This window comes from Uranotaenia lowii, chromosome 1 (genome assembly GCF_029784155.1).
Source record: "Uranotaenia lowii strain MFRU-FL chromosome 1, ASM2978415v1, whole genome shotgun sequence".
In the NCBI taxonomy this organism is placed as follows: Eukaryota; Metazoa; Arthropoda; class Insecta; order Diptera; family Culicidae; genus Uranotaenia; species Uranotaenia lowii.
The window spans coordinates 81,751,806-81,765,276 of record NC_073691.1 but is presented as its reverse complement, the minus strand read 5'-3'; the positions used below and the strand labels follow the sequence as shown (position 1 = coordinate 81,765,276).

General features: G+C 33.1%; 1 protein-coding gene across 1 annotated transcript in view; it reads left to right on the top strand.

Annotated features, from left to right (window-relative positions):
• LOC129749487 (heparan sulfate glucosamine 3-O-sulfotransferase 6) overlaps nucleotides 1-13,471 on the top strand; it is a 146,780-nt gene that overhangs the window by 35,976 nt on the left and 97,333 nt on the right. Inside the window, exon 2 of the mRNA XM_055744462.1 lies at nucleotides 12,924-12,955. The gene's annotated coding sequence lies outside the window, so the exon portion shown is untranslated. The remainder of the gene's footprint in view (nucleotides 1-12,923; nucleotides 12,956-13,471) is intronic.

Sequence of the window (13,471 nt, the reverse complement as noted above, 5' to 3'; positions counted from 1 at the left end):
ATTTGTCTCACATGAAGTTTCAAATACATTTCGTTAAGAAAGAATATGATCAAATTCTAGGGAATTTGAGCATCAATTGGACTTACAACATTAATATTAAAATCGTTAGCAGACTCAAATTGGCGAGCTAATTATTGAGCTTTTTCTACGTTAGTTAAAAGAAGTTTATCTCCATCTTTTAAAGTAGGAATTGGCTTCTGAGGCTTTTTCAGAATTTTAGATAAATTCCAAAATGGCTTTGGGTAGGGTTTTATGTCCTCTACTGGTTTTGCAAAATTTTTGTTACGAATAAAATTTAAACGACGGTTGATCTGTTTTTGGAGGTCGCAATAAATAAATTTCATATAAGTATCTCTAGTTCGTTGATATTAGCGACGAGGAATGTTTTTCAGTCGTATCAAAAACCGAAGATCTTCATCGATCAAGGCTGATTAAATTTATGTTTAACTTTGGGTATTGAGGCGGCTTCAGCATTGACTATTGAAGTTGTCAAATTTTCTTGAGCCAAACCAATATCTTCTATTGAATTCAGTGGAACGTTTAAATCTAAATTACGTTCAATAAAATTCCTATATCGCTCCCAGTCAGCTTTTTGAAAGTTAAATGATGATTTCGAAGAGTTTTCAAAGGGACCGACCCGTCAAGTTGATGAGGAGTAAGCCATGGCTTTTGGGCAACGCACGCGTTTTTGTCTTTGTCCCGCAAAAATTTTAATAAAATTTAATAAAAGTAGAAATTTTGGTACGGGAGAGTGATGAGCATGCATACATCCTGATCCATTTGATGTTACGGGAAGGCGGGTTGTTTTTTTTTTTCAAATTATTGGGTGGTTTGATAAGTGATGTGATTAAGTGAAGATTCCCCATATGTTTAAAAAGGAATGAGAAGTGAAAATATTGGAAAAATACTTTTTCAAGCATGGAATTTCCTTAAATTCAACTATGTCTGCGGAGAAAGGGGCTAGTACTATGCTCACCAGGATCATCCAACGAAAGCAGTGATGAGCCAAAACAAGTGGTTTGATCGGAAAGATGTTCAAGATAAGTCATTTTTGTTTATTTATACATTTAATTAACTAATTAGACAATTCTATTAATGACAAGTAGTTACCGTGCCAATTTTGAAAACTCTAATGTTTTGAATATTCGGAGCAAGAAAATACTTCAACACAAATAATCAAATATTCCAACACAAACATTCAAATTTTAAAATACAGGAATGTTTGTGTTGGTATATCCTGATTTGTTACAGTGGTAATATTTCAATAGTAGTATAAGATCGATTCGGGCTCATTGGCAGTTGAAGTGAAAGCAGATTATTAATGGGGCGCTTTGAAGGTAATATAATTTATATATCACTATTATAAGGATTAAATTTTTGAAAAAAACCTTTCGAGCTGTAAATAAACCTCGAAAGATTTTATGTTCGATTAATGTTTTTCGTTTCTCTTTTTATTTTCAAGAGCGAGTAAAGGCGCTTTATCCTTGGTCGATGACCAGAAATGATTTTACACTTAAATCCAAAACGACCAAGAAAAATAATTCTTAGAATTTCTAAATCCTTTAATTGATCACTTAATATTTTTTAAATGAATTTATTCGTAAGTTTTGTGATTTCTGTGTATAAAATAAATCATTTCCAGCCACAGCAGAAAGGTTCTAGTTATTGGTGATGTTGCTTCACATTATGCATGGATTTTTCATCAAGCAGCATTTTTCTTAGCATGCTTCCAACTATACTGCCCATTTGAAACGTATGGTACTGGTGGTCCACGTTTCTTCGTTCCTGTGTTCCAGATGTCTCTGCGTTCTCTGCTCCATAATAGGCCCAACCATTTTATGTTTTTGATCATTTTAATGTTGTTATGTTAAAATGATGAAAGGCATAAACAAAGACAAGAAGAATAATAACGTACTCTTATTATTCTTTGGGACTCAGACATAAGTTCTGGCTGTGGAAGTACGATTAGTGATTATAGTGATTAGTGATTTCAAAGGGTTTTCAAAAGGACATTGGATAAAGGATATTTAACATTGTAATAACCCGCAGCGCAGTCATTGGATAAAATATTTCCATTAGAATTTTGTAAAGTATTATGCCAAGATCGGTGTTTTGCATAAAAGTCACCAATATTTAATAAAAAATTTAGATTTATTTCTGGTGAGTTTTTATAAATCTCAATTCAAAAAAAAACTCTGCTCACATTGGAAAGGCAAGTATGCGGCAACAATTCTAATTTTCCCCATAGAAGTTTCTAATTCAATTCCATTTTTTTCTTACACTTTTGTATTGAAAGAAGGAAGAAGTCTTAATTTGAGCCGACTATTGATGACAAAAGCTACACCCCCACCCAGGGGCGGTCCTAGAGTCGGCTCTTGGGGGGGGTGATTTTCCAATTTTCAAAAATCAGTCAATATAAAGGAACGTTAATATCTGGTGAAAAAAAACAATCATTTGAGTGAGCGAAAGGAGAAGGGGGGGGGTTGCTGAGGGCAGGTGGAGGACTTATCGCTTTATAAATCAACCAGCGAATCTTTAATAACCACTGCGCTAAAAATGTTGATATTTTTTTATTTCTAGGTATATCTGGTATTTTAGAATTGTCACTTTAAGAGCTCTTTAAAAAATTTCTCGTTATAAATGTAATTTTTTCAATGAAAATAATACACACGTTGTTGAGAGATGAACACGTAGAAAAAAAAATCAAGTCATCTTCATTTTTTTCCTGAGCTTCTAAATATTAGTGCTCTGGTATTTTATAATTTATCGGAAGTATTTTATTCTTCATCGATAAGCCCGATAAACAAATTAATAAACATAACTAACGGGCATTGAATTCTTCATTGGGGTGTTTTACTGAATCGTGATTTGGAAATTTAGTATTATAATTTTCTAATTTGGAAACACAGTATATAAAATCAACACTATAAATATAAATTAAGTAGAAAAAAACGATTATCAAAATCACTTTCTAAATTCTGGAACCGAATTTTATTTGATTTGCTTTTGAATTTAAAGTTTTCATTCAAAATTTTCAATTTTAATTGTATTACAACAAATAAATTACAATGGTGATTAATCTTTGTTCATCTTCACATAATTACCAATTTTTTAAATAATTTTGAATTATAAAGAAAATTATGAAATGAAGGGTTAATTCTGAATGTTAATACTCTTCTATAGTGAACAGTCTCAATCATTTGCAATTGAATTAGCCAAGCTTTTAGATTAAGAATATCAAACCTTAAGCTAAATTTCAAAATAAAATTTCAATATTATTGTGTAGATGAGCTGAAAGCAGTATCGGTGACATAATTTCTGTGGATCTAGAAATCCAGGAGTGTTTGTTAAAAATCACTAAAAGATCTTCTGACTGTTTTGCATGATAGAATGCCTTGTTGCCAAAAAAACAGTGGAATGATAAGGGGATAGTTTTAATTCACAAGGGAAAAATTAAAACCATGGCAAACTGATTTTGGAAGCTTTTTGCGTCTCAAACTCTACTTTTTCTGTTTTTCCCTTCTTATTTTCTGGCATTGAGTAATTTTAAAACTTAGCAGTTCGGAGTGAAAACGATCAATGATAATTGATGAAATAACTAACCTGAACAACAAAAAATATGTTAAATCTTTTCATTATCCTTTATTCATTCAACAATGCAGGTCAGAAGGAAGAATGCTAAAAAGTAACAAATTCCCGGAAAAAACAATACAGATTTCGTCTAGATAATCTTCGTATTTTACAAAATGGGGAAAGATATTTACTTCTACTATTTTTTCTTATGGTAAATTAATTACTCACAGTCTTTATGAAAATTGATCGGAATCGGGCAACCCTGGGAGTGGTGTTGATGGTGTTACTTATTACAAGTAGAAGAAAAAATGTTGATTTTTTGGTGAAATAATTGTTTTTTGTTGAGTTTTATTTGTTAAAGCGAATTTTGAGGTGATTGTGCTTAGAAGAGTTGTGAAGTTTTAGTGAAAAGTGTTAACTATGAAGTGCAATTTATGTTTTAATATTTGTATTTTTGTTTGCTTTGTGAGTCGAGAAAATGGCAGCAACTCGAAAAGCCTTTAGAAAAATAGCATGTCATTTTTTGAAAGAAGATGGCGCTGTTATGCCTTTTTTCTCAAGTGATTTTCATCACGAGATGGCGCTGTCATGAGTTTTCGAAAGCTCATTATTCATTTCAAATGGAGATGGCGCAACTATAGCACTATATTTTTGTGCTGCCAGTTTATAAAATTCGATGTATGGTTTTTTGATGACGTCGAGTGGCGAATTTTCACCCGATACCGTTGCCCACAGAAAAAATGCCTTTCAACAGGATACTAAGATAAGTATATTTTTCATTTCATTTCAAATTTGCTTAATGTATGTGAACCTGACAGATAAAGTTTTAATTAGCTTGCCAAAAATTCGAAAGAAATAAAGTTCGTTTGTTGCTAGTAGTGAGTTTTTTGGCTACCCGCCGTGAAATCGAAGGCTTGTACAGTGTTCGGTGATAAATAATTTTCCCCCGTTTATTTCGTACGTGTATTGCAATGCCGCGTTTGGACGTGTTTTCTCTTGGTTTACAGCGCGCGATAAAAGTGTTTCGTACGTGTATGATAATTCCAATATTAAATATTTATAATGAGGTTAAATTCGGTTTTTTCTCTCTCTCCCTCTCCCTTTCTCTCGTTCTTGCTCTTCTCGTTTTAAACGCGTGATAAAATTCGGTGAGTTGCACCGGTGCCAAGTGCATTGTACGTGTATGACAATGCCACACGCTCTTTTTTTTAACTCAGGGTTAAGTATGACCGAGGTTCAAAACATAGTTCGATTCTATGAACTTAAAGTTAAGTACCCTTTTTTCCTCCTTGCGATGGATCAAAACGGAGTTCGAACTGCGAACTCAAAATTGATCCCTTTTTTTCCTTCGGCGAGGGATCAAAGCTGAGTTCGACCTTATGAACTAAGAATTGAACTCTCTTTGTTGGACTGAAAACACTTAGCGAGTTCAGTCCGAACCGGAACAGCAGCCAACGAACACGTCGCAAAATTATGTCGTTCCGGAACAATTACCGGAAGACTATGAAGGAACTTCATAATGAAATGCATGTTCACATCACTTCCGGATGTTGTTTACTTCCCGTGGGAAGTAACATCCGGAAGTTTTCTTTGACCGGGAATGTCAAAACTTTCCACAGCTCTGTTATTGCAATCCAATGTACCGGAACAGCAACATCCGGGTACAACAAATTTTAATCATCCTTTAATTCCCTGAAAATAAGCTACCCTCGAAAAAAAAGGATAAATCCGAGTTCGGCTGCCGAACTTAGTATTGAGTATGCCTATCAGAACTTAGTTTTGCTATTGCCCAGTCAAACTCAAAGTTGAGGGAAGCCACCGAAGTGCTGTTTTGAACCAGGACTACTTAATTTTGAGTTTAAAAAGGGGAGCGTGCACGTTAGGACGTATTTGCTCTAAATAAAAACGCGACGATCATTAAATATTTAACTTTGCTTTGATCACATCCCTTCCCAAAGGGAATCCAGATCTTACATATTTACCTTCCCCACTAACAAACCACCCTTTCTGTGACGACCGTGGAGATTTAGAGGGTGTATTCGGTCTCTAGTAGCAACGGAAGTCGAACTAACAGTCCTTCCCTTTCCCCGATGAACCGTAAGGACGTGGCCGGCGCCGTTATTGACCATATAACATAAGGAACCTTCGAAACGTGTACACAGAAAATGGTAAGCTAATCCCAAGCCCCATTGATTTGGATCTATGTACAATTTTGATGGTTCTTGTCAATCACGGAGTAGCAACTACTGAAATGTACGGTTTATCTAAGCTCAAGCTCAAGAAAGAAGCTCACAGTCTTTATGAAAATTGATCATTAAGTTAATACCTTTTTTCTAATTTTTTTTGATATTTTACACTTTTGCTAAAAAGTGCAAAAATTTCTGAAATGAGCCTTGTATTTTCAAAATTTATACCGAAAAAAAGAGCCGATAAAATAATACAAATTTGCATTTAGAGCTCCTAAATATGTTGATATCTTTGCACTTCGGAAAATGTGAATTTTGTTTTCTTGTGTTATAGTTTTGAATGCAGATTTTGGGTTCTAGAGATGAATTTGAATCTCTATCTCCAACACCAATTCCTGAAACAGCTGATATAAATACTTTTTTATTCCCTCTTGGCACTAAAAACTCATAGGAAACGCAAAAGTCATAAAACGTAATCTCTTTCTTCGATTTATTGTTGCTGAAATCTCTTGAGCATTTTTTTAATTTAAACTCTTACTATGAATATTTTATATTCGATTTCTGTTTGGCAGTACTTGTATTTTTTTCACAGTCATCCATAATATGAATGTTTGATGAGATACATTTCAAACAGAATTAAATGAATTCAGATCTAAAATTTGAATTTTTGTTATAATATAGGTTAATGTTATAATATAGGTTAATAATTTCAAGTTTATAATTCATATTTGAATGGTGGATAAATTGAAGGTGAAAAATTCTCGCGAAAAAGAATCTTTACTGTGATTCAGAACCTGATTTTTTATTTTGCAATTGAAGGCAATAAATGTATGATGAAAGCAGAACAAATATTACAAGTATTTCAGTGTTATAACCATTTTCACCCCCCTATATGACTTTTCCAAATTTTTCATTTAATTAAAATTCAAAACAAAATCAAGAATTCAGAAGCTCTGAATTTGAAGCAAAAACTAAAATTTGTTACGATTTGCTCGTGTTAATTGAGACATATGAGGGAAATTAGTGACAATTTAAAAAAAAAGTTGTCCCTACATTTTATTAAAAGCAAATTCCAAATCAACACTCAACAACACACTTTCGTTGAGTAACTTATCAACAAAAGTTATTTGGTAGAATTCAGTCCAGGGAATCCTAAGTTACAGCTGCTTGAGTTTGGTGTACCGACTTTTTTAAATATTGAGCCTTTTAAGTGATAAATTAACTTTTTTGTTGAATAAACACCCCCACGGAGTGGAAAATTTTTAAAATTGGAAAGCACATCTACTAAGAAAAGTTCCAACTTTTTATAGAAATTCGAGCTTTTGCGGGTATTTTGTAACGGATTTTTGCCGCTTGGGGGGGGTGATCACCCCGATCACCCCCCCCCCATAGGACCGCGCCCCACCTTGTCGATCAAGACGATCATTTCATAAAATTTTAAAGAAAGCATTGCTTTTCAAACTATTATCCAGCTTTAAAAAAGTTTCAGTCATGGCAGCAATATGTATGTTTTGAGTTTTCAAAAATAAGAAGAACTCATCTTGGTTAGCCAACTAAGATCTAGCGTTCCAATTCATAATATTTGAAAATCTCTTTGAATCCAATAAGATTAAGAATATTTTTGCCTTGAAAATCTTTAAATCTATGACTTTCATACATTTGCTAAAATAATTTCTTCAAAAATGTTTAACTTCAATTTCAAATCTTTTATGAAATTCTTTTTTTTTTATTTTACTAATCTAATGATTGGATTTTTTTTAATACGAAGAGTCGATTTTCATATGAGGTATGTATCAAATTTTGTTCCTCAAATTTCAAAGCTCAATGGATCTAGTCCATTTCAAACATCGGGACCTTTTTTGCTCGAAAGGAAACAAAACACAAATTGAACACCATAGCAACTTATACTTTTGCACGCAGAAAAATTGAAGCAGGCTGAAAGTGCTTGGTAGAAAATTAATTTTTTATGTAATTTTCCTCGTGTCATTAGAACACGAGGAGTTATTTTTAAATGCAAGCTCCATCACAACCAGTGGTGTATTAATCACTTACCTACTAAGCTAAGCAGTTAAGACACGAACCTTAGGTTGATGGAAATGTGGTTCAGAATTACAGTAATACCTCGATATAAAGCAACCTCTTTTAAAAGCAACCTCGATATAACGTAACCCAATATAAAGCAACTTTTGCCTCTATATAACGTAGCTTTAAAAATGTTCCTAATTTGAATAAATATGTTTAATTTCAATACTTTCTTGTCGTAAAAATATAATAATGTTGTTTCTGAGCCATGCGGTGAATTCAGGGGGCATAAAGAGCGAATGAGCGCAAGCGTTGAAAATGTAACTCCAGTACTTTCAGTATTGTGAGAGTCGCTTTTGAAAATCCAGCCTAGAGCATGTATCTCCATTTCAAAACTTAATGACTATATTTGCACCTACAGATAAGTTGCTTAAGCTGAAGTGAGGTTAAGGAATGTAGTCTTTTATTCAAATAAGTGTTTATGATTGCTGACAGTTGATCAATCACTGTACAGTAGACCGCTGCGGGCTTTGTATGGAAATTTCAAATTATTAAATTTTTACACTTCCCATAACTTTTTTTGGTTGTTTTTGCTGCCATAAATAGCTATAAAAATTCTGGAAGCGATCCTTCCAGCCCTGAATCAGCGCAATGAAAGTTCCAAAAAATAAAACTTTGGATGAAAAATGTTCCTTGATTCTTGCAATACATTTCATGTGAACAAAGCACAAACCTATCTTGTTCCCCAGAAAAGTTTTTCAATGTTTTATAAAATTTTTCTTTCCAAAATTTATTTTTTTATTATATCATTTTTGACTGCTTGTTTGAAAGCTGTGTAACAGTAGGATGGAAAAAAATCTCAAAAAACTACTTTGCATTGCGAGAGAATTTATTGACTTATAAAGCCTTAGCATTTCATGCAATTATTAACAGCTCTATTTAGCAAGCAAAGTCTTCCATTTTTGAATACTTTTCAATGGATTCAGATTTTTTATTTTGAAATAGTTATAACTTTCTTCATGAAATTCTTAGCTGCTTGCCATGTAAGCAAAAAATGAAGCTTAACAATAGTCAAAACTGAAAATTAAAGACCGACTTCATTTCAAGCTTATTTGAATTTTCTGGATGATTTAATGTGCAAACATTTCTTCTTCTACATCATCTCAAATTTTAAACTGATGCTTGGTGACCCAAAAGGCAGTGAAAAAACATATGGGAGCGAAAAGTCATTTTTTACAGACTTCTGCACCATCGCGAATGCACGGATTTTATCACTTGATATGAAAATAACAAAGAAACATTTCTGATGTTTCTGAGCCGTTTTGAAAATATGTACACCCTCTTTGGGATTTTTGTTTGGTTTTAATCGCCTTTATCATATCAGAATTTCATTATTTGGTAACATTTATCACAATTATTAAACGTCAAGCAATGCATTGAATTAATAGATAAAAAACAAAACTGTCTGCAGATGGCGCTTTTGAGCATAGCAGGAGCGATTAGAGCATTGAAGCCAAGATTTTTAATGGTAAAATGTATTAAATCCGTACAAACAGAATTTAGAATAAACTTTTTCACATTTACGATCACTATCGATGCTCCGAAGGACCATTTTAAGTAGTGTTTCGATATAACGTAACTTCGATATGAAGCAACGAAAAAAAAAATTTCGTTGCTTTATATCGAGGTATTACTGTATATCAGTTTATCAGTGAGTAAGCTGCAAAAAAACAGCTTGTAAATGCAACTAGTCATAGATCTGGGTTTGATGTGATGGTAAGCTAATCAATGTTTTAATTAAGAGCTGGTCGTCAATAAAAAAAAAAGAGAAACGAACGGAAAAAAGGAATAGTTCCAAGACAAAACGCTTATGCTCAGTACAAAACTTTGCAAATTAGCTATGGAATGGCGAATTTGTTGTCATCTGACTAACTTACATATTTACCCTTTCAGCTTCTAGCTTCCCATTTCAGTAAAAATCATGAGCCCATGTTGGGGAGAGAGAAACTCGACCCACGACACGAGTAAACCGGGGAGGAAATCCGCCGCCTTTTTACTAACTTTAATACGAAAGTCGGACGACGGGCGATTGACTAAGCCTCGTGCCTCGGTCGGGTCTGATATGGGTTGTGTGTGGGTGGGCGTCAGTAAGTGGATTTTAGATCCACTTCCATCCTACTTGCAAGCATCAATTTGTTTCAATCAGGGCCGGATTAAGCCATCGGGGGGCCCGGGGCTATTTTTTTCGGGGGGCCCCTATGATTCGATTTTTTTAAATGCTGTCTCAGAGAACACAAGACATTTTAACGTGTATGAGAACTGGATATGAGCTCAGTTTACTGTCTTCAAACAGCCATGTTTTTGCGTAAAAGATAGTTTCTGGTACGTTCAAATAAAATGTGTCAATTAATAACGTGCAAACATTGCGGAAGAGTTTTTGAATTTTTTTTAAATGAAAGCTCTGATTTGAGCTGCAAAATGCAAAATTTAACTTTCATTTATATTAACACCCTTATAACCGACTAAAAATCTCTGATTTAGAAAAAATCTCAGATAAATATTTTAAATGATTTTCATTTCATCATTTACCGACTGGTTTGTGCTTCATCGAGAAATATTTATCTAGTGACAATTGGGAAGTATCATGAAAATTTGAATTATTGGATACAAAATTCATAAAAAAATAAACAGAATAATTGAATTCAAATTCTATAGAGATTCAGAAATAGGAGTTTAAGAATTCAAGACTAAGAATCAGGTAATATTCAGAACCACAATTCAGTGTCTCAAATCTTAATCATCACTTCAAATCAAGTTTTGATGAACGAAATATGAATTAAATAAAAAAAGAGATTCAAAGCTACAATCAGAGCCAAAACAGAAATTGCACCAAATGTGAATTTCAATTTTATATCTTTGAAACACTAAAAACGTTTTCATGAAATGTTTATGAATATGGTTCTCATCAGATAGAAAAAAAAATACCAAATTGTTATTCTAAATGTGACAAAATTTCATTCGATGTCCTCAAAGCCAAAGGGGTATAAGTTCAAAAATGATCGATGGAAAAAAAATCAGAATAGAGATTAAATGTTTAAAACATAGAATCGGTTATCATTGAAAAAAGTCAGATAAGGAATCCAAATGAGTTAAGACTTTGAACAAAGATCCTGAGTTCTCAAGATTCAGAAAAATCATGAAACTAAATTTCAGTAACTGAAGAAATATTTGCAAATTAACTATGAGATCGTTTTTACGATAATTTGGGAATGATCAGTTGGAAAAAAATATGCTGACTTCAGGATATTAACTTCAGTTTATGTTAAATTTTGGTTAAATCTGTTTCAAATGTTTCCATACGAAATTCAAGTCTAAGACATAAATTGGGATGGAAATTCAATGAAGAAACTCTGTACTGTTTATTGGTTAAATTTAGGTAACTACAGTTTTTTTTAAAGATTTTATTTTCAAAAATAGAGAGGGAAAAGGGTAAAGAATTTTTTTTTCTTGGGGTTCTCGTTGATGTTGTTCGGTGATGTTTAGAAGAAAAGATTTGCTTAATTTTTAACGTTTCGGTTCACTGTTTATTTCAACCATCTTCAGAAAAAAAGCTATTTTTCCGCCTGCTAAGGTCGTCGCTTAAATTGGAAAGGTTAAGAATTTATAAACCAACGGAAACTTCAATAATAATGATCGAAAAGTGAAAAGTTATAATAATTCCTGGTATTATCCTGGATACTGCAAGGATTTTGCAAGGTTTTTTGAATGTATGTGGAGGATCTAACCGATGAAAAATTTGAAATATCTGGAGAAAATGATGTGTCTGTATTACCCGACTTTGAAGTGTCGGTCTTACCCGACCTAGCAACTTTTATTTCAAAACTTTTGTTGATTTAGCCCGTCGACCAAAATTTGATGATTTTCCTCCAGGTTGTCAATAAGAAGCCTAATCAACATTCTAACGTTGAAAACGCTTGAAATTTCCGAAAATGTCGCGAGTTATGGACTGTTTTCTGAGTAGAAAAAATCACATCAGATTGTGCTTCCTCAAAATTTTTGTTTGTTTTGTTTATTATCATTGGACCTTGCATTAAGTAAATCAACAAAGGATCTCGAAAGTATTGATACACATAGGCAAACATATTCCCATCATTAGATTTGTACCAAACATTGTCATTTTTTTAATATTTAAAGTGTCCATTTTACCCGCTGTGTCGGTCTTACCTGACTTTCCCCTATGTAATGAAAATGAGAAGATGTTTTTCTTTATTTTTCCTGTTCTGTACTACATCCTGACTGATTTGTTTCGAAAAAAAAAAATCAAAATTTAGGTGTTTTGCCTCATATTCTTCTTAATTTTTGTTTCGAATTCGGTTCACATTATTTTTGTCCAGATGTTGGGGTGAAAATTTTGAAATTAAATACCAAGATTTTGATATTCTTAGCCCGCAAAATGCGGGAGAACTTTTTCACTGGTTACTCTAGGGGGGGCCCTTAACTTTTCTAGATATTATTTCACGGGATCCTCTTCAGTTGATAAATTTCAAGTTTTCATTTCGATTTTCCAGTTTTGATTTCTTTTCATAGATTTGTAGAAATTGAAGTAGTATGATTAAAGTAAAGTTTAAAGAAATCTCCTCGGGGGGCCCCCTGAGCCGGGGGGCCCGGGGCAATTGCCCCTTTTGCCCCCCCTTAATCCGGCCTTGGTTTCAATTTAGCTGGAGCTTTGATCGGGGATTGGATTTTAATTCAAAAGCTTAGAGCAGCAAGCAATTTCAACAGCGCGCTGATTTAGCTTGTAATTCGTTTCGATACATGGATTCTGTTCGGGTACGGAGGAAGAGTCTTACATATCAGAAAAAGTTGTTATTTCGCATTGTGAGCGAGAAAAGTGTTCCCATTCGGTTTAAACCTTCAAGGTCACCAATCTTCAGTTTAATTTTTTTGCTTATCTTTTTTTTATGAAAACCGAAACTGGTTTGAAAATGATTTCTTGTCTCATGTCATATTACGAGAATATGGCTATTCGCACCAATCAGACTATTAAAGCTTCAAGAATATTATTCAATTACAAGAAGATTTCAGGAAATTTTAAGCATTCTACTCAGACTTTTTAACATGTTGTTCTCTTATCTTTTCCAGAGGCTGTAAACTTTAAGGATCATTTACATCAGGTATGGCTATATTTTATAATAATCCAAACTAATTCTTATTACAAACGACCTCAATAGGAAAAGGTGCTTAGATGCAGCAAGGAAAATGATAGTTTTTCATTAATTTTCTTCTGGTTTAACGACAAAATCTGATTAATATAAATACATACCTGTATCAAATATAATCGAAATAATTTACCATATTTTGATAACCGGAGCTATCGTTTAAAGATTTCCATATCTACGAGTGGCTCCAGAGAGTTCAAGATCACAGATATTTTCAACGGATGTGATTTTTTCAACACATGTAAATCATCAACACATGAAAACTATGTCATTTTAAATAACTTAAAATAAATTTTTATTGTGATGCTCTCTCTGGAGCCTCCATGAGAGAAAATAGTTCTATTTCGCTTGTTTCGTATCCATTACTTTAAATCTGTCTTTGGAACTAGAAAACGACATCAGTCATAGGGCTAGTGTTGATATTACTGTATTACAGAATGAATACACTGTTTTTTCAATATCGCAAACAAT